The following is a 20,607-nucleotide window of genomic DNA, read 5'->3' as shown; positions in this document are numbered from 1 at the left end:
TAATTAGTAATGGGTTAAAAGGGCAATGGGGAGCAGGCAGGAAAGTCGAGTTCAGGCTCAGGTAAGATCGGCCCTGATCATACGAAATGGCGAAGCAGGTTGGAAGGGCTGAAATGACTACTCTTGTCCCTTTTTCTTACGTAAGCTTCAAGGAGGACAGAAAATTGAAGGTCAGCCAGAAAACAATAGAATAGTCAAGTTCACATTACCAGTGTCACAGCCAAGGTTTTCAGTAGCTGAGGAATGGAGTAAGGCAATGTTATGGAGCTGTAAGGAGGTGATTTTCCTCATAGAGATGTGTGTTTGGCAACTCACCTCAAGGCCAAATAAAGCACCCAGTCTGTCATTGGTCTGAATTGTCTGGGAGGGGAATGGAAGCGTGCTGCTCAAGAACAGAGTCTGTGGTGAGCTCTGAAGAGAAGACTTTGGCTTTCCCAATAATTAGGGAAGAAACATCTGCATAACTGGTCAGAAAAGTTGTGTGCAAGGTCAAAGGCAAGGGTTCAAGAGAGGTGGTGTCAATGTAAACACAGAAACTTAACAAGTCTGGCAAATCCATGGAGAGAGAGACAGAGTGACCATTGAGTCCAATCTGGCTTTTCTGTGGGGTTTTATATAACAGGGACAGAGGAGAGGCAATGGGAACAGACGGTGAGAGTCTCAGTGCATAAAGTTATTAACAGTGGTGACAGGGAGATGTAAATGAAAGGAATGGAAGACTGAAAATGGTTCCTCTCAGTCAAGAGTAAACCAAACAAGACACACCCCTGGATGAACGTAAGAAAAATGGAAGACAAACATAATGGGGTCAAACTCTGAAGTTCTAAAATTTAATATCAAGACCGTGAAGCTCGGGGGATGTTCCTCGAGTTTCCATTGTGCTTCCTTGCAACATTAAAGGCAGTTCAGGACAGAAATGTTAGCTTGAGAGCAGGCTGGTTTATTGAAATGACAAGCAACTAGGAGATCAGGGTAATTCTACCGACAGAGCAGGTATGTTCGACAAAGCAATCCCTCAGACTGAGCTTGGTCTCACTAATGTAAAGGATACCACATTCTGAGCAGCGAATGCAGCTGACTAAATTGAAAGAAGTACAAATGAAATCCTGCTTCACCTGGAAGATGTGTGTAGAGCCTCACACAGTGACGACGGGGGTAGAGTGAATGGGCAAGTGTTGTACATTCTGCGATTGCGTGGGAAGATGTACATGGGGGATGTTGCAGTGATGGGAATGATGGAGGAGTAGACCAGGGTGTCATGGAGGGAATGATCCCTGCAGAATTCTGACAGTAGACAAGAGGGATAGATGTGTTCAGTGGTGGCATCCGATTGGAGATGGAGGAAATAGTTGAAGATGTCGCTTTGAACATGGAGATTAGAGGAGTCGAAAGTGAGAACATTTGTTCAAAGTGAGAAAATGTTTGAAGTTTTTGGTGCACTTCTGAATTGCACAGCAGACTATCAGCATTCCCTGACACTCGGTACAATAGGAAAGTTTGCAATACCAATGAAACACAGAAACATAGCCCTTCAATCCTGCACTACCATTCAATATGATCATGACTGACCATACAATCTCAGTATCCCACTCCCAGCTTCGAGTAGCCTAGTGGTATTATCACAGGATTGTTAACCCAGAAACCCAGATAATGTTCTGGGGACCCAAGGTTTGAATCCTGTCACAGCAGATGGTGGAATTTGAATGCAATAAAAATCTGGAATTTAAAGTCTAATTATGATCATGAATCCATTGCCGATTGTCAGAAAAACTCATCAGGTTCACTAATGTCCTTTAGGGAAGGAAACTGCCATCATGCCTGGTCTGGCCTACATGAGACTCCAGACTCTCAGAAATGTGGTTGACTCCCAACTGCCCTCTGGCCAATTAGGGATGGCCAGCGACATGCACATCCCACAAATGAAGGAAAATTCTCCTCTCTTCACGCACATAACTCAGTTACCTTCCTAATACATGTGAACACACACTGGATAAGTCACATGCCGCAACCCGGAGGTGCTCAGTAGAAGTTGTTCATAACAACGGTCACCCTTACAGCACCGATCTTTGTGGCACTCCACTGGTCACAGGCCTCCTGTCTGAAAAACAACCCTCCACCATCACCTTCTGTCTTCTACCTTCGAGCCAGTTCAGTATCCAAATGGCTAGTTCTCCCTGTATTCCATGGGATCTAACCTTGCTAACCAATCTCCCATGAGGAACCTTCTCAAACACCTCACTGAAGTCTATATAGATCATGTCTACCCCTCTGCCCTCATCAATCCTCTTTGCTACTTCTTCAAAAAACTCAATCCAATTTGTGTGACGTGATTTCCCACCACAAAGCCATTTGTAGAAGAGTCAGGGAAAAGGATAAGAAAATATGAGAGAAGCTCAAAGAAGCCTAAATATCAACTTGGAATTGTTGAGCTGAATATCCTGTTTCTGCACCCTATATCATAAATTATGCAACATTACGTTTGAGCTCACAGTTTTCATTAGTTCAACAACATAGTGCAAGCCTCTGCTAAAAGCATCATCTAGAATGGTTTTATGAATTGGAGATTAGTCTGAAAAACCCAATCTTGAATACAGAAGGTAATAAAGGGTCCAAGCCAAAAGTGTGGCGTTGTTTTTTGATGCTTTGTTGAGGTATACTGGAACACAGTAAAACGCAGGTTAGAACAGAGATATTTACATGGAAGCACAGTAGAGGATGAAAATGACTCTGCAGGTTTTGGTCTTAACCTTATTTCCAAATGACAGCTCTGAGTGCACCTTTTGTCACTTTGCTCGACATTACCAGACCTTCTTAGCATTCCCACTATATGTCATTTTTCATCACCCATCCCTTGTTCCATTACAAAGCCTCCCTTTTGATTTTATCCCCACCCTTTTTCATTCGAAATCCTCGAACTGATTACTTTTCTAATTTTTCTCAGTTGTGATGGAGGGACATGACATTGAGTATATTTCCACACCTTGGAAAATCCAGCTCAGTCTCTGGTCCTCCCTTTTATTAAACAAAACAAAAGCAGTGCCCCACATTTCTGACAGGAAATTCTGATCAGGCTTCCTTCCAAATTAGATTAGATTACTTACAGTGTGGAAACACGCCCTTCGGCCCAACAAGTCCACACCGACCCGCCGAAGCGCAACCCACCCAGACCCCTACATTTACCCCTACGGGTAATTTAGCATTGCCAATTCACCTGACCCACACATCTTTGGACTGTGGGAGGAAACCTGAGCACCTGGAGGAAACCCATGCAGACACGGAGAGAACGTGCAAACTCCACACAGTCAATCGCCTGAGGTGGGAAATGAACCCGGGTCTCTGGCGCTGTGAGGCAGCAGTGCTAACCACTGTGCCATCGTGCCACCCACCACTGCGCCACCGTGCAGAGCCATACTTCCATTCTGACAGTGTAGAACAGTTGAGCAAAGGCAAACTACGCTCTTTCTCACACCAGTCAGTTATTGAATTCCCACCTTTACAGGAATAACTGAGGACCATTGGAAAATCCAGGCCATAAACCCTGTTTCTCTCTCTCTCTCTCTCTCTCCACATGTTCTGCTCAGTATTTCCAGTGATTTCTCTTTCAATTATGTTATGTTACAACTGTTTCATCCACATTGCATCCTATTGGATCGAGGTAAGTCTTTAGCACTTGAAACACTGATGTGATTTAAACGAAAATTGCATACAATGGTAAACTCAATTTGATTATCTTTGAATTCGCATTGGATCTGAGACAGTTCAGTTTAATATAACTATCTTTCAGAGTGCTTACCAACCCATACAGCTACCAATGGTTTCCCAACCCTATGCAAAAGCAGAAATTGCAGCAAGTCTGGCAGCACAGTTAATGTTTTGGGCCCAGTGACTCTTCCAGTTCTGAGACAAGTTCACTCGACCTGAAACGTTAACTCCGATTTCTCTTCACAGATACTGCCAAAGATGAGCTTCAAGCTGAAAGGATTCCTAATACTTCACAAACTCTGCACTCATTGTTGACACCTTGCAAATTGTGCTCCCTTCATCTTTCAATTAATTGATCCTTTTAAATCAACCGCAAATAGATTTCCCACTAACAAACTGCCAGAAATGTGAGGTTGCAATCTCCCGGTAACATTTTTTCTATTGCCAATTCAACCTTAGCTGGCCTTTATCTGCAAAACATCGATCGGATCCTGTGATTGCCTTTCTTATTTGAAAAGATTTGCTGAATTTTCATCTAATTAATTGAAATGTTAAATAAAACTACTAGTTTTCCACCCAATTTAAACGAGATTGTACCTGGACAATGAGGATACATTTTTAAAAGTAGTTTCAGCTTTTTCAGCCATATTATTCACTCACGTTGTATTATTATACTTGTGATTGTATATGTCATTGCACATTTTGTAAGGTTTAACTTTTCAAGTTACTTGTTATTATAGTTACATTAAATCTCGAGTGTGTCGTTTTACCTTTCCTAACAAGGCATGGAGCATCGTGCCAATGGAAACTGAAAATCCTGACCTCCTTGGACAAGTTTCCTAAAAATGAAGTCTCCTGTTTATCTCTCTAATTTTCTAATATTTGCAGTTTCTGCATCGACTAACCAAATACAAGACTTTAATAACCGATAACTAGGTAAAAAGGAGAGCTCATGAATAAGGAGCTGTTGATGCTATGGAGATGAGAGTTTGATTGACAGTGCAGTGAGCACCAACAAAGCAACAGTTCTGACTTAAAATCATCATCTGCTAATTCCATGCTGTTAGGTACTCAAACTCATTAAAGAATAGGACACTATCAACCTGTCTCCATGAAGTAAATCACTTCAATTTCTGGATTGTTGTCTCATCTTATATCACTTCTTAGGTGGAGGGAAATACATTCCGAAGCTTTGATGTTGAGTTGAAAGCTAACTCACACTGTTAGTAGTGAGGTTATCACACCAGGTATCAATTACAATGCTTCTGCATTGTACTCTTTCCAAATCCTGCCAACTTTGGCAACAATTTACCATTTGAGTATCAAGTTTAACTAATGGGATGTTTTGACAGTAGTGACATTCCAGTGAACTATGGGCCTGGAAGTTTTCCTTGGTGCCTTACTTCTCCAGCTTATCCTTATTAATCTGGCTTGAATTTGTGAAGAGATTTACAGAAGAAAATGCAAATATTAAACCATTCAAGGTCATCCTTTGTAGCTATCTGATGTCTTTATATTATGCACAGATTCAATTACTTCTTAACAATGAACTAACAATTAGCTGATGAGAGTTGTATCACAGTTATCACTAATTCTCAATAGATAAAGTTACAGACATATCGAAACCTTCAGTACAAGCAAAGGCTTCAATTCAATGAGCTAAATGACTTGAACTTCATAATTTGATCTCATTTTAGCCATTTCTATTATCATTCTTAATGTGACTTCTGCATACAACTGCTCGGTAAAATACCTTAAATTTTTCAAGTTTACAAAACATTAAATTGCTGAAAAAATACACATTTTGTTGATACTTTAAGTATTCAATGATCACAGCCATCTTCCTTTGTACCAGGAACGACTCTAAGCAGTTGAAAGATTCCCCCCACCCTCCCCTATTTCCACTGTTCTCAATATTGTGGCAGCGCGGTAGCTTTGCTGTCTCCCAGCGCCAGGGACTCAGGTTCAATTTCAGCCTTGGACAACTGTCTGTATGGAGTTTGCACATTCTCCCCATGTCTAGGTAGGTTTCCTCCCACAGTCCAAAGATGTGTAGGTAATGTGGATTGGCCGTGCTAAATTGTCCCAGGGATGTGCAGGCTAAGTGGGTTAGCCATGGGAAATGCAGGGATACGGTGGGTCTGGGTGGGATGCTCTTCAGGGGGTTGGTGTGGAACTGATTGGCCAAATGCTTCCACAGTGAGCAAATCTGATTCATTTGCTAAATGTCATTGTTGCCACACTCAATCTGTCTTGCTCAATTTTCTTGAGCAATTACTGCTTTAGTTTTTCATATGTTTGTAAGATGTCATTCATATGGGTTACATAATCCCCTGCTGAAGTAAATGATTCATAAATATTTGAACTTCAGCCAAGCATTTGGAACAGGCCAAACAGCTAACATTTTTTTTTAAATGTATCTCACGGAAGCTGCAACAACAGGTAACTCTTTTTTTTTTCTTTCTATTTCACAGCAAATAGCTGATCAAAAATGTTTCCACAAGCAGATGGCTGCATTTTCTTTTCAGTTAACAAGTGGGACTTTGGCTTATCCATAGTTCACAACTCCTCTGTACCACTGAGACGCAAGTCTAATACAGACAGGTCCGATTCCATTACGATCGTGGAGCTGAGGATGAAAGGACTATCAAAGGCAGACATGCTTCATATAGGATGCCTACGAGCATACTTATCCTGGGTTCCTTGGAGAGGGAGCATGCAGTATTCACCAACAGTACTCTCAAAGCCTTTTGAGAGGTAGGCCCTATCAAGGGTGGAGTGCTTTATCTCCCCTTCCAACACCACTTTGATCTACGGTGATCTGTATTGTTCTTGCTGGACAATCCATGCCATTTGGAAACATGGATAATTTAAGTGGTGGCGGATAATAGATGGAAAGTAGAATGGATGATTCTGTGGTGGGGATAAAGCTGTTTAGTTTTGTGTGATAACATTTCTGGATACAAAAAAGAAAAGAGATCAAAAAAGTACCTTTATTCTGGGCCAGGAATTATGCAAGAAATAGGGTGAGAATCCCAGCATGAAATTCTATCTGCCATTTATAAAGACTTCCAGGGATTATCCAATTTGACAGAAATATGGGCTAAAATCTATTTAGGCTGATACGGAGTACAATACTGAACACTCTAGAACTAATTAGCTTGTGATTCACATCTTTGCTATTTGTAAGATCTTGCTGTACACCAATTAATTGCTAAATTCTTTCACAAATTCATGAAGACTTGAAGGACCTGATCTGGTGTTATGTAAAAGTTACTTCACAGAATTGCAAAGAAAGCTTGTACGGACTCTTCAAACAAGCATCGTTACCTAGTGCCAACCTCTTATTTTTCCCCATACTGTTCTACATTATTCCTATCCAAATAAGCTTCCAAAACTTTCCTAAAAGCCTCAATCGAACCTGCTTCTACCACACTTCCTGGCAGGTGAAAAGATTTGTTTTTCTCACAGCACTACTGCTTCATTCGCACATCACTTTAAATCAATGCCCTCGCCTTCTTGTTATTTTTACTGTCAGGAACAGCTTCTCCCCATCTGCTTGATCCAGTCCGGACATGATATTGACCAGTTTTAAACAATGTGTCATTATGATGAAGCTGATGCCTTACCTTTGCATTGCAAAAGTGCCTTTTTCAAGCATTGGTATTAAGCAAAATTCTCAGCATCATATTACATAAGATTACATCAATATGAATCAAGAGGGCAACTTTGTCAATTTCAGAAATGCTGTATAATTCATTTCACAACCCGTTCTATAAGCGAACATCATTTTCATGTAGATTTTTACACTCACTCACCAAGTTTACTCCAAGCTTTGTTTACCTCTCTTCACAGAGCCTTGAATACTTGTCGATAGTGTATGCTCAAGATACTTGATCTTCATTTTCTTCTTTGATTAGATACCCTACAGTGTGGGAACAGGCCCTTTGGGCCAATCTTTTCCACACCGACCCTCCGAAGAGTAACCCACCCAGACCCATTTCCCTCTGACTAATGCACCTAAAATGATGGGCAATTTAGCATGACCAATTCACCTGGCCCACACATCTTTGGACTGGGGGAGGAAACCAGAGCACCCAGAGGAAACCCACACAGACACAGAGAATGTGCAAACTCCAAACAGACAGTCGCCCGAGGCTGGAATCGAACTTGGGACCCTAGTGCTGTGAGGCAGCAGTGCTAACCACTGAGCCACCATGCCTAACAGCTGCATAAGTTTAGAAATATTTAATGGGAACATCTGAAATTCTGCGCTTAATATTTCTAGAAATCATCTAATTATCGTCTATCTACACATTAGAGTGTTTTACTTCTGTGACATAGCATCTTAATGAACATTGGGAAAAAGTGTACTTTCAATTTGCAATTGGCTAACTAAGCTTTGGAAAATGTTCTACCTTTGGTAATGCTGAGAATGTAGAGGTTTTTTTCTGGGTACATTACAACTAAATGAATCTTTCCAAGAATTAAGATCGATAAGATTTTCAATCTGAGTCTCAGCATAGGTCAAAGCCAGATCAAATCCTTAATAGAATCAAGTAAATCTATTGATGGAATAAACCTGTGACTTATTCTCTGACACTACTGATTAGAATTACCACATGCAGTAAAATTAGTTGAAAATAATTCACATTAGTAGTAATTGGCGTATATATTACAGAGCTGGTGGATTAAGATAACTGTACTCCAATATTCACCTCCGTGCACATTCAGGGATACTACAACAGAAAGCTCTATACAAGTCTAGATTAGCCCTTCGGCTGAGGGAGTACAAAATTAGATCCATTTACTCTGGAGTTTTGAAAAGCATAAAGTGATCTCATGAAAACGTGCCTGAGGATCTTGACAGGGTCAAAACTGAGGGGTTATTATTTTCACTGGGTGAGGAATCTAATGCTCAAGGACACAATTTCAGAATCAGGGGCCACACATTGAGAACTCAGCTGAGGATTAATTTTTTCATTCAAAGGTTTGCAAATCGTTGGAATTTTCAACCCCCGATGGTTATGGATGCTTGTTTGCTATTGCTGTTGAAGGCTAGGCCCGGGCATTCAGGGGAGACGTTAGTCAGCACTTCTATACACAAAGGGTGATAGGTTTTTTGGAACTCTTTTCCAAAAGTAGCAGTGAATGTCAGGTCAGTTGTTAGTTTTAAATTGGAGATAAATAATGTGTTGTTACGCAAAGGTGCTAAGAGATATTGACCAAAGGCAGGTATGTGAAGTTAGGCTACAGATCAGCCAATGATCTCATTAAATGGTGGAACAGGCTCGAGGGGCTGAATGGCCTACTCCTCTTCCATTACCGTGGGGAGCAGGTGGAAAGATAGACCAGGAGTCCAAGAGCAGTCACAATCTTGTTGAATGACAGTGCAGGTTCAAGGGCCACATTTTCTATTTTGTTACCCTACTCGATCTGAAATTGGGCCATGAGGGGACAAACAGGAAATAGGACAGAGAAATCTGCACTGCCTAACAAACCACAAAACCAACACTAACTTCTTCCCCAGGCGTAAGAAATTAGGTGCCTCACCTAGCTTGTCACAATCAGATGATGGACAGGGCATGGATTGAGATCCATCAGCCAATTTTCCTGCCTTCTGGCTAAAGTGGTATCAGTCTCATTTACCATCCTAAGAATACATGATTGAACATCAATATGATGTCCCTGCTGAAGTTGAAATCCTAATAATGGCCATCATACCCTCTTACCTGTCCTAATATCGGGTGTAATGCATTGAAGCATTTTCAAAAATTCTTCAGGATACCTTCAAAGCCTTTTCTCAGTGCCACACATTTATCCTGGTCTGCAGCAAGTGAGGAAAGCAGCAGTAATTTACTTTGTTTCCTTCCGATGACCATGGCACCCAGTAGAAGCAGGTTTTGCATTATTTACAACTGAAACACAGGAATTGAGGTCAAAGCAGAGTAGGATCAGCATGCAAGCAGAAGTCTAATCCATGTCGGTTTCATTGTGGAAGTCAGTAGGAAAATAGAGTGAGTGACAGAGTGATCGAGAGAGAGAGAGAGAGACAGAGAGGAACACAGGGAGAATAGGTATGGGATGAGTGGGAAAGAGATTTGGGAACAAAGCAGGGAGGGAAGAAAGGGTCAGAAGCAAAACAAAAGGGAAGAGGCTGTGTGGAAAGGGATTCCGTAGCAGTCATAGAATCATACAGTCATAGAGATATATAGCATGGAAACAGACCTTTCGGTCCATCTCATCCATGCCAACCAGATACCCCAACCTAATCTAGTCCCATTTGCAGTATTTGGCCCACATCCCTCTAAACCCTTCCTATTTATCCAGATGCCTATTAAATGTTGTAATTGTACCAGCCTCCACCACTTCCTCTGGCAGCTCATTCCATACACGCACCACCCTCTGTGTGAACAAGTTGCCCCTTAGGCCTCTTTTATATCTTTCCTCTCTCACCCAAAACCTCTGCCATCTAGTTCTGGACTCCCCCACCCAACAGAAAAGACCTTGTCTATTTATCCTGAAATGATAACTCTGCTTTCTCTCCATGGATGCTGCCAGACCTGCTGAGCTTTGCCAGCAATTTCTGCTTTTCTAATTCAAGAATTGCAACAGTATAAGGAAACAACTCACCACCACCTTCTCCAGAGCAACTAGAATTGGGCAATAAATGGTGGCCTAGCCAACATGAATGAATAAAAACATTATTCCGCCTACTGCTTTTATTTTGGCAAAGGTCTTGAATGCAGATATGTCAGTCTACAGAACAATATTGATGTCAATTTTAACAGATGAGTTATTGTTTCCTGTAGCAGAATGACTGTCCACAGTTAGTCTCTGAAAGGTTCTTTAAAAAGGGAATAGATCTAATTTGATAACTGATTGGAGCAGTGTGGTGATGGAGTTAACAAATCCTGAACATATGATTTTAAAAGGTTCATGGCCCAACCAGAATGGATTTTCCATGCTGGGACAGGTATTGATCTACTATAGCTGGTGAGCAATGCGAGGGTTCTGCTAACTTTTCCAAGGATGCTATCTATTTTATGTTTATGTATTTAAGAACCAAATAATGGATTCCATGTTGTGGCCAATGACCACTGAGGGCAGAATATGAACTTGTGGGCGACCTTTCACATGAATCCACTCTGTTGTTTGAAGATCTGGTATAAAAATACTCTAGTCGTGAGTGTGGTGCTGGAAAAGCACAGCAGGTCAGGCAGCATCCGAGAAGCAGGAGAATCGACGTTTCAGACTAAAGCCCTTCATCAGGAATTTCATGTTGAAGGGCTTATGTCCGAAATGTCAATTCAGCTGCTCGGTGGATGCTGCCTGACCTGCTGTGCTTTTCCAGCACCACACTCTCGACTCTGATCTCCAGCATCAGCAGTCCTCACTTTTCCCATAAAAATACACTAGTTGAGCAACTCATTATTACTTATCCTCTCTGTGATCTCATTTGTTTTTCTGTAGCTGGAGATATACTATACCAAGCCCTTGAGCCTTGACCAACTCTGAGGTCATCACAACAATAACCACACTCATTCATTCTGTCATGTCTTTAGTGATCCAATCCAGAGACTCAGCTTAATCAGGTATATTCTCCAGTTGTATAACTCAGCTAAAGGTGCCTAATTCTCTTTGTTTCCTGAATCTTCCCTTTTAGGGAGTTTATTGATATTTTAGACTCTCCCAAAGAAAATTAGAACAGCAAAAAAAAGGAACATGATCATTCACAATCCTCTGCAATAACAAATTCCTCATTTTCACAATTCTCTGTATGAACAAGTTTCCCATCTCGGTTTTACATGATCAACCCCTTGTCCTGAGGCTGTGCCCCTGTTTTCTAGAATCTCAGGTCAGGGGAAACAATGAAGCAAGTTTTCAATCAAGGTCAGAGTCTGAATTAGAGATAAGCATGCCAACAACTTGTCACTACCAGCTGCGATGCGAATGTGTGGCTCCAATCCCAATGTCCAGCCAAGTCTTCATGCCCAATGAAAAGAAAAGTGGTAGGTAACAATTAAATGCAAAGTAGGGTAATTAAGGATCCTTGTTTAAGTCACAATTTACTCAACATCTTCTCAGAGATCAATGCTGTTATCATAGGAATTAATAATTCTGAACATTTCCAACATTGCCTCAAAGACATGGATATCTTTACTTCTAAATGGATATCAAAACTATGCGCAATTTTTCAGCTACAGTCTCACCAAAGCCCTGTACAATTGTAGCAAAATTTCCCTTTTTGTGTACTCTTATCCTGTTGAAATGAAGGACATTTGTCTTCCCAGTTTCACTGCCACACCTGTACACTAACTTTGTGTTCTTTGTTCTCAGAGGTTCGAGTTTGTTTATCAATCAAAACTAAATGGCTTCTCACCATTTCAAATATTCTGCATTTCGATCATTCATAGCAAACTGATTAGCCTCACATTTCCCTACGTTATTCTCTATCTTTCAATATTCTGATCAATCTCTTAAACTGCAACAGTTTTGTGTCCTCCTCACAGCTCATTGTCTGACCTAACATTGTATTATCAGCAGTCTTGGATGCATTACTCTTGGTATCACCATTTAACTCATTAAAAGATTGCAAATAGCTAAGGTTTCAACTTTTCATTAGGTTCTGCCTGCTAATTTGAAAGTCTCCTGTTTATTGCTACAAAATCAGAAGTTGTCAGAAAATCTCAGCAGGTCTGGCAGCATCTGTGGAGAGAAAGCAAGGTCAGCATTTCAGATCCAGTGACCTTTCTTCAAAACTGGAACTCTTCAGTACCTTATCGCTATTCTGTGCTGTGTATTTATCATAGTCACAGTCAGAGTCATACAGCATGGAAACAGACCCTTCAGTCCAAACAGTCCACACCGACCACGTTCCCAAACTAAACTAGTCCCAAACACCTGCACTTGGCCCTGGTCTCTCCAAATATTTATTTTTCATGTATTTATCCATGCTAATGTCATCTCTTAGCCCATGAACCCTAATTTTGTACAATAACCTTTGTCATGGTGGCCTTATTGAATGCCTTTTTTGAAAATCTAAAGATGCTACATCCACTAGCTTCCCTTTAAATGTCTTTTTAATTGAACCCTTAAAAAAAAACTAATAGTAGATTTGGCAGGTATAATTTCCCTTTCATCTAGACGTGACTTATATTATAACTAACATGCCTCATTAACACTGCCTTCATAACAAATACATTGCAGATACTAGACTGTCTGCTCAAGATGTCAATTGTTATCAACCCCTTCATTTGGATCATAGAACATAGAACAATACAGCGCAGTACAGGCCCTTTGGCCCTCGATGTTGCGCCGATCCAAGCCCACCTAACCTACACTAGCCCACTTTCCTCCATATGCCTATCCAATGCCCGTTTAAATGCCCATAAAGAGTGAGAGTCCACCACTGCTACTGGCAGGGCATTCCATGAACTCACTACTCGCTGACTAAAGAATCTACCCCTAACATCTGTCCTATATCTACCACCCCTTAATTTAAAGCTATGCCCCCTGGTAAGGAAATAAAACAAGAGTTATTTGATAAATCCACATTGGGTTGCGATTTAAGAAGCTTTAACAAGTCACTCAGGTTCTATCTATCTCAGAGGGAGAACAGTGTAAAAGATACAGCACACTAAAACTACTGTTGCTTTAGCTAGATATGAACCAGAACCTCTAAGTTAAAGTTCATGTTTGACAGAAGTGCCATGCTATTAAATTGATATTTGTCAACTTGGAAGGATTAAGTATAATCTATCCTTGATTTTGTACTTGGCACCAGTCATCCTGGACAATATCGCAACATAAACTAGCTCCAAAATTTCAATATCCACTTGTGCTAATGAATTCCTAACACTTAAGAGATGTAAAGGTCTCAGCTTCAGGCAATACTGGTGACTCGCCACTGTTTACTGAAGTAATTTGTTGCATGTAATGGTGTTTGCTGGACATTACTATTTTCAGTACTGTTACTGGCTAGATTTTCCTGCTTTACTCTGCTTATGTACCTACTCTGTTCTGAATAACATGAGAATCAATTGCAATGCATCATTCCTTACACTTACATTCTGTTAATCTGAAGCACATTTGGCAAGTCAAGGTATTACAGCCACGCAAGAGGCATTCCAACGGTGATAATGTCACCAAACATTAACAGATTATTTCTCACAATATTTAGTCTTTGGTACTAACATGCTGATCTAAAAATGGAAGCATTTAGTTTCTTTTTGATAACATTCTAACTCAAAGCCAGAATTTGTACCATACAGGTACTGCCACACTGCTGCTGAGTGTATTTTTTTATATTAAAAAAGCTGTTTAGTCTTTTCTGTGCGATTAACCTTGCCCGTTTCATGTGTTTTCCATGTGGCTGCCTGTGTCACTCACAACACTCAATAAAGTATAGCACTTGTAGAAGTGTATCGAAAAGGCACCTCAGAATATTTTGTAGCACATCACCCAGGGTTAACAGTCTCCTAGGAAATCTGTAAGAATACAAATCCAGGGTGTGCCAATGAGGAGATAGTCGACATGTCTGACTAATCTCACTTACTCCCACTGAAAGGCTGCAAACATTTAACACTGTGCGGTCAAACAGAAACATTAAGCTGTTGGTGTGGAGGTGGGGGAAGGGGCTTTGAAATGATCTAGTAGAGTGGCATAAATTCCAGAACTGTACACAATGTAAGGGGTAGGGGACCCAGCTGACTGTGACATTATGACATGCTTTTTGAAAAAAAACCTCACAAATGACTAACTTGTGCATTTCCAAAACTTACCGAAGGTAATCTTTATCCTTATGGAGCATGGAAACATTGGAATGAAGAAGAATGTGCTATCTGGGCACTTTTGCATTATTTAACAATTATCAGAATTTTGGTAACTCAAAAATAGGTTTATTCAAAAGGCCACAAAATGACTGACAGTAATCGCTTGACTCGCCAGAATCGACAGGTATTTGCAGAACAACGTCCGAAATGAACCTATTCTGGTAGTTTATCCCAATTGCTGTTAAAAGTTTTGTACATAGTCTGACGCTTTACAAAATGAAAAATGGATGACCTATATATTAAACAGATCTTTTGCTTTGATCAGGCACATTACTACTGCACGTCATATGTTTGCAACAAAACTCAGATGATTTGTCACTTATACTATTTCGGTCCTAACTGGACACGATCTAGTTAGCAACGAGAGAACTCATGGTCGTCTTAGTGTGCAAAAGTCGCCTTACATTTGGAAAATTGAGAAGTCGCTTTCATTTGGAGGTGCATTTTGAAAATGCCCGCATCTCTTCCACATAAGTCACATAATTGCCGCAATTAACGTGAAGCATTGCTGTAGTCCACCAGAATTTAAAAACTGTTGACCCCACCTCTGAGTAAATATGCGCTTGGGATTGCTTTAGAAACAGATGGGAGTCAATGAACGAAGTCTCCCAGCATATCAAAGTGTTAACAGGCAGAAACTAAGACAACGGAAATTTGGCTCCTTATTTACACAAATGTTTGAACTGGGTGAGTAAATATGGGTTTGCCCTACTCTGAATGGTTGCACAGTTTCCTCATTTTTTTCCTTTCCCTGTATCGATTTCAAAACTTACCACAATGTACCTAAATTGAGTGTTTCAGACACCCCCACCGGAGTTAATCGGGGTAACAATTCAATTAGAAAAGCCACATTGAGTCCGAAAAACCCGCCTGATTCAAATTGCCAAAACAATATAGTACATTTCTGAAGCCAGATCACCAAGTGACTGTCCCCTAGTAACGAAATTCCAGCTCGTTGCTTGATATAAATAGCACTTCACGACAGCTCAGCATCTCAGGTCATGTTTATCAACAATCCGTGTCATGAAACTAGTCTGTGTCCCACCAATCTGATGGTTTAACCCCCCTCCCCAGCAAATCAAAACTCCTCATATAGACACTGGTGGCTGAAAATAAGAATATTCTTTAAGGGGAGGTCAAAGAAAAGAGCTGAAAAAGATATTTCTTTTTTAAAACAAACCCTCCAATACTTGGAATTCTCAGGAGGGTCAAGTTATGCACTGGGACACAGAGTAAAAGGTCAGTTCTAGGTATAAGAAGTTGTGACTGGGGTTGCTGCTATCACGTGTGCCGCCTGTTGTTCAGATATCTCACACCATACGGTTCACAGAAGGCGGGTGGGGGAGGAAGGGCTGATGAATAAAACAACTTGCTGAGTCCTACCTTTCCTTAAACCGCGGCCCGTCTGCTCCTTGTCATCGGACAGGGCCACCCAAGGACACAGAGAGGTGGGAGAGAGTCGGGGAGCTTGCAAGCACCTTCCTTCCCCCTCAGCTGAGCTGCCCAGCCAGCAGCAAGGTGCGTCCTACCCATCTGTTGTGTGTAGTTCAGTCCCAGGCGCCGGGGCCCTCCTAACCTGTCACTGCCTCGATCATTGGATCAACTCCAAAGTGGGTGGAGATGTTAAACAGTAACTAACATCGAAGGCACTTACCCGGCTCCACACCACTTTCACCCAGTGACCACTTTAGCCCCTCCCTGTTGTTCCCTCTCTATCAGCTTCGACTTGGCTTATTTCTTTTGAACTTCTGGGGGGTGGCTGAAGGAGTTTTGTGTAGATGGGCAGAACTGCTGCTCTTCCCTGGGATACTGTACACGCTTCTGCAAGGATTCGGTGTCTGCAACATTTCACAGGACGATCAGTCACTGTTTTTTCGTGACAGGTAGAAACCCAGCGAACAAAACAGAAACCGTGCTCACCTTCCCTCAGGCTCCTCCCGGTTCCCGAGGTCACCTGGATTTTCTGTCTCTCTCTCTCTCTCTCTCTACTACAGTATACTGTAATCAGAACTGTGCAAGGGCACTCACACTGGATGTATGATTTCAGCAGGAACCACATTCTCATTTATATCGCTATAGGTCACTCAGTGTTGCTCCGAAATATCTTTTTTAAAGGATTCTTTCTTCAACAATTTTGGCTTCTTGTTAAATACACTTTTGTGAACCCACACTGTCCTTACCCTCTCCCGTTTCAGTCCAGATATAAATGGGGGGGGTTGAATTGAATATGTACAGAATCCCTACAGTGTGGAAGGCCCATCAAGTCCACACAGACCCTCCGAAGAGCATTCCACCCATCCCATCCCCATAACCCCACATTTCCCATGGCTAACCCACCCACCCTGCATATCCCTGGGTGCTACTATGGGGCGATTTAGTACAGCCAATCCACCCTAACCTGCAGCACCTGGAGGAAGCCCACGCAGGCACAGGGGGAATGTGCAAACTCCACACAGACAGTTGCTTAAGGGTGGAATCAAACCCAGGTCCCTGGTGCTGTGAGGCAGTGGTGCTAACCACTGAGCCACCATATCAACTTAAATATTGTACCAGATTCAGAGTAACAGAGAGGCTAAATTCTTCAAGACAATGTTGTTTTGCCATGTAGTATAAGTTCTTTTTCATAGAATTTAACAAATCCAAACTAAATGGTCCACTGATGTTGAAGGAAGTTGAATCCATCACAAAATCTGCCATCTCATTTTAAATCGCATGTTCCAGTCTTGGCAACAAGAGGCCAATGTATCATTGGAAATGGACATACTGAGCACTGTTGTGGCACAGATAGAGTCATAGAGATGTACAGCATGGAAACAGACCCTTCGATCCAACCCGTCCATGCCGACCAGATATCCCAACCCAATCTAGTCCCACCTGCCAGCACCTGGCCCATATCCCTCCAAACCTTTCCTATTCATATACCCATCCAAATGCCTCTTAAATATTGCAATTGTACCAGCCTCCACCACATCTTCTGGCAGTTCATTCCATACACGTACCACCCACTTCATGAAAAAGTTGCCCTGTAGGTCTCTTTTATATCTTTCCCCTCTCACCCTAAACCTATGCCCTTTAGTTCTGGACTCCCCCACCCAGGAAAAGACTGTCTATTTACCCTATCCATGCCCCTCATAATTTTGTAAACCTCTATAAGGTCAATCCCTCAGCCTCCGACGCTCCAGGAAAAACAGCCCCAGCCTGTTCAGCTTCTCCCTATAGCTCAGATCCTCCAACCCTGGAAACAGCCTTGTAAATCTTTTCTGAACCCTTCAAAGTTTCACAACAACTTTCCGATAGGAAGGAGACCAGAATTGCACACAGTATTCCAACAGTGGCCTAACCAATGTCCTGTACAGCTGCAACATGACCTCCCAATTCCTGTACTCAATACTCTGACCAATAAAGGAAAGCATAACAAACACCTTCTTCACTATCCTATCTACCTGCGACTCCACTTTCAAGGAGCTATGAACCTGCACTCCAAGGTCTCTTTGTTCAGCAACACTCCCTAGGACCTTAACATTAAGTGTATAAGTCCTGCTAAGATTTGCTTTCCCAAAATGCAGCACCTTGCATTTATCTGAATTAAACTCCATCTGCCACTTTTCAGCCCATTGGCCCATCTGGTCCAGATCCTGTTGTAATCTGAGGTAACCCTCTTCACTGTCCACTACACCTCTAATTTTGGTGTCATCTGAAAACTTACTAACTGTACCTCTTATGCTCACATCCAAATCATTTATGTAAATGACAAAAAGTAGAGGACCCAGCACCGATCCTTGTGGCACTCCACTGGTCACAGGCCTCCAGTCTGAAAACCAACCCTCCACCACCACCACCACTGTCTCTACCTTTGAGCCAGTTCTGTATCCAAATCGCATGATCTCTCTGTATTCCATGAGATCTAACCTTGTTAATCAGTCTCCCACGGGGAACCTTGTCGAACACCTTACTGAAGTCCATATAGATCACATCTATGCTCTGCCCTCATTAATCTTCTTTGTTACTTCTTCAAAAATCTCAATCAAGTTTGTGAGACATGATTTCCCACGGACAAAGCCAGGTTGACTATCCTGAATCAGTCCTTGCCTTTCCAAATACATGTACATTCTGTCCCTCAGGATTCCCTCCAACAACGTGCCCACCACCTAGGTCAGGCTCACTGGTCTATAGTTCCCTGGCTTGTATTTACCACCCTTCTTAAACAGTGGCACCACATTTGCCAACCTCCAGTCTTCATGCTGCATGTCATTTCCCAGCCCAAGTCTGGATACTGTCTAGTGTGTATGTACCAGTGATTCGGTATTAGATAGAGCTGTAAATAGACAGCATGGCCATAGAATTGTTAGAGACAATATGATGGCACAATTAACTTGATAGCTTTGAAAACATTTGCCTGATGAATTCCTGATATGTCCCAGGGATGATGACTGGTTTTCCTTTACTTTGGGCATATTTCCGGGCCCAAATATTTTTTCTTTGACCTCGAAAGACCTTAAGTTTAGAGAATTCCTTTGTTGTCTGTCATCTAGATGACATGACCAGCTACTGTCAGTTCTCCTCTAATGCATGCAGCCCTTTCTAGATTCAGGTTGTGATGAAGTCAGTGGTTCTGGTAGACCGCACATTGAGCCACACCAAATGGTTTATTGACAATGGATTTATTGTCAATGGCTCTGTTTGCCACTCTGCTGGTGACTGAGAGTGGAATTAACAGTGTTTGGGAAATTACTTGGTTAGCGTTGTCACACTTTGTTGGATAGTGCATATTTGAATAATTTTCGATGTCATCATCATAACTTTAACGGATTGATTTGCTATGAGAGGATTGTTAGTTCACATGCATAGATCCTCTGGATGGCATGGGAGGTCATCAGGATCTGTGGCCTTCAATGCAGCAAGACGTGAACTGAATTAGCTGAGAACTGGGCATGATCGATATTAGGGAGCTTGGAAATGGGAAAGTTGACTTATCTATTTAGCACTGTTGATGCCTTTGCATGCAATTCTTCTGACATTTGGGACCCCATCTTGTTTCAATTTGAGGGCTTTTTAGTGATCATTCTTCTTTATTAATTCCACTAATGTCCATGCCATTCTTGGGTAGATGGGTTAAGGCTGCAGAAACTTTCTCTGGTCCACTAATTGTGGGACAGCAGAACTGCAGCTGTAATTTGTTGCTATTGGTGCTTGGCCAATGATGTAGCTCTGTAATGCAATTTCACTGGGTCAGTATATCATTCCAAGTCTGGCGCTGCTCCCATCTTGCTCATTGAACTGAGAGCAAAGTGAGAAATATGTTACAGGCAGTAGCATACGATTTTGATGCTGCTGGTGTGCTTCATTGATGTCCAGGTTTGAGCTACCAGACCTGTCCATCATCAAAAAGGGTGGTGATGAAAAAGCACAGCTGGTCAGCATCCGAGGAACAGGAGAGTCGACGTTTCAAGAATAAGCTGTTCATCAGGAATCATTATTAAAAGAAGTTCTGGGATTTACATATTAATAAACCAAAATCTGCATCCCGTTCTAAAAGATGAAAGACTTAACAGCATTCTAGGTTTGTTCAATATATCACTTAAGTTGCACGACACAGTTGTAATCTTTTGCTATAAACTCTGTATGGTCCTGCTCCACAGCTGCCTGAGGAAGGAGCAGCACTCCGAAAGTGTTGGACTGTAACCTGATGTTGTGTGATTTTTAACTTTGTCCACCCCAGTCCAACACCGGCTCCTCCACATTATTTCTCAATAAAGATCTAGACCACTCCTGGATTTTCAAAAGACAGCTGTAGAAAGTTAATGATGGCTAAACCACAGAACTAATCATTTAACTTGAAGAACATGCTCTGCTGTGACATAATGCTCTTGTAAATATAAAATATGCTGTCATTTAATTTACTGTAGGCAGCACCACAGAGGTGCATGGCTTTCGTTCAAATGTTAGGTTGGATTTTGTTAACGATAAGAATGGCTGTAAAGCTTCACCTAAGAGCAACACAGGATGAGAATATTCAGACAGAATGATCAGATAGGTCAATAAGATTCTGCATTCTGTTTCAGCATAAACA

The 20,607-nt window shown here is 41.7% G+C and overlaps 1 protein-coding gene across 4 annotated transcripts in view; it reads right to left on the bottom strand.

Annotated features, from left to right (window-relative positions):
* LOC132815297 (hepatocyte nuclear factor 4-gamma-like) overlaps positions 1 to 16,502 on the bottom strand; it is a 134,683-nt gene extending 118,181 nt beyond the window's left edge. For 2 of the 4 annotated variants that reach the window (XM_060824136.1, XM_060824140.1), the window contains exon 1: positions 15,921 to 16,089. The gene's annotated coding sequence lies outside the window, so the exon portion shown is untranslated. Of the gene's footprint in view, positions 1 to 9,434; positions 9,519 to 15,920; positions 16,090 to 16,457 lie in introns of those variants that run through there. The other 2 variants (XM_060824138.1, XM_060824137.1) reach the window with 2 other exon arrangements.
* Positions 16,503 to 20,607: the final 4,105 nt, after the last annotated feature.

Source organism: Hemiscyllium ocellatum, chromosome 4, assembly GCF_020745735.1.
Source record: "Hemiscyllium ocellatum isolate sHemOce1 chromosome 4, sHemOce1.pat.X.cur, whole genome shotgun sequence".
Lineage (NCBI taxonomy): Eukaryota > Metazoa > Chordata > Chondrichthyes > Orectolobiformes > Hemiscylliidae > Hemiscyllium > Hemiscyllium ocellatum.
This window is presented reverse-complemented; position numbering and strand designations above follow the sequence as displayed.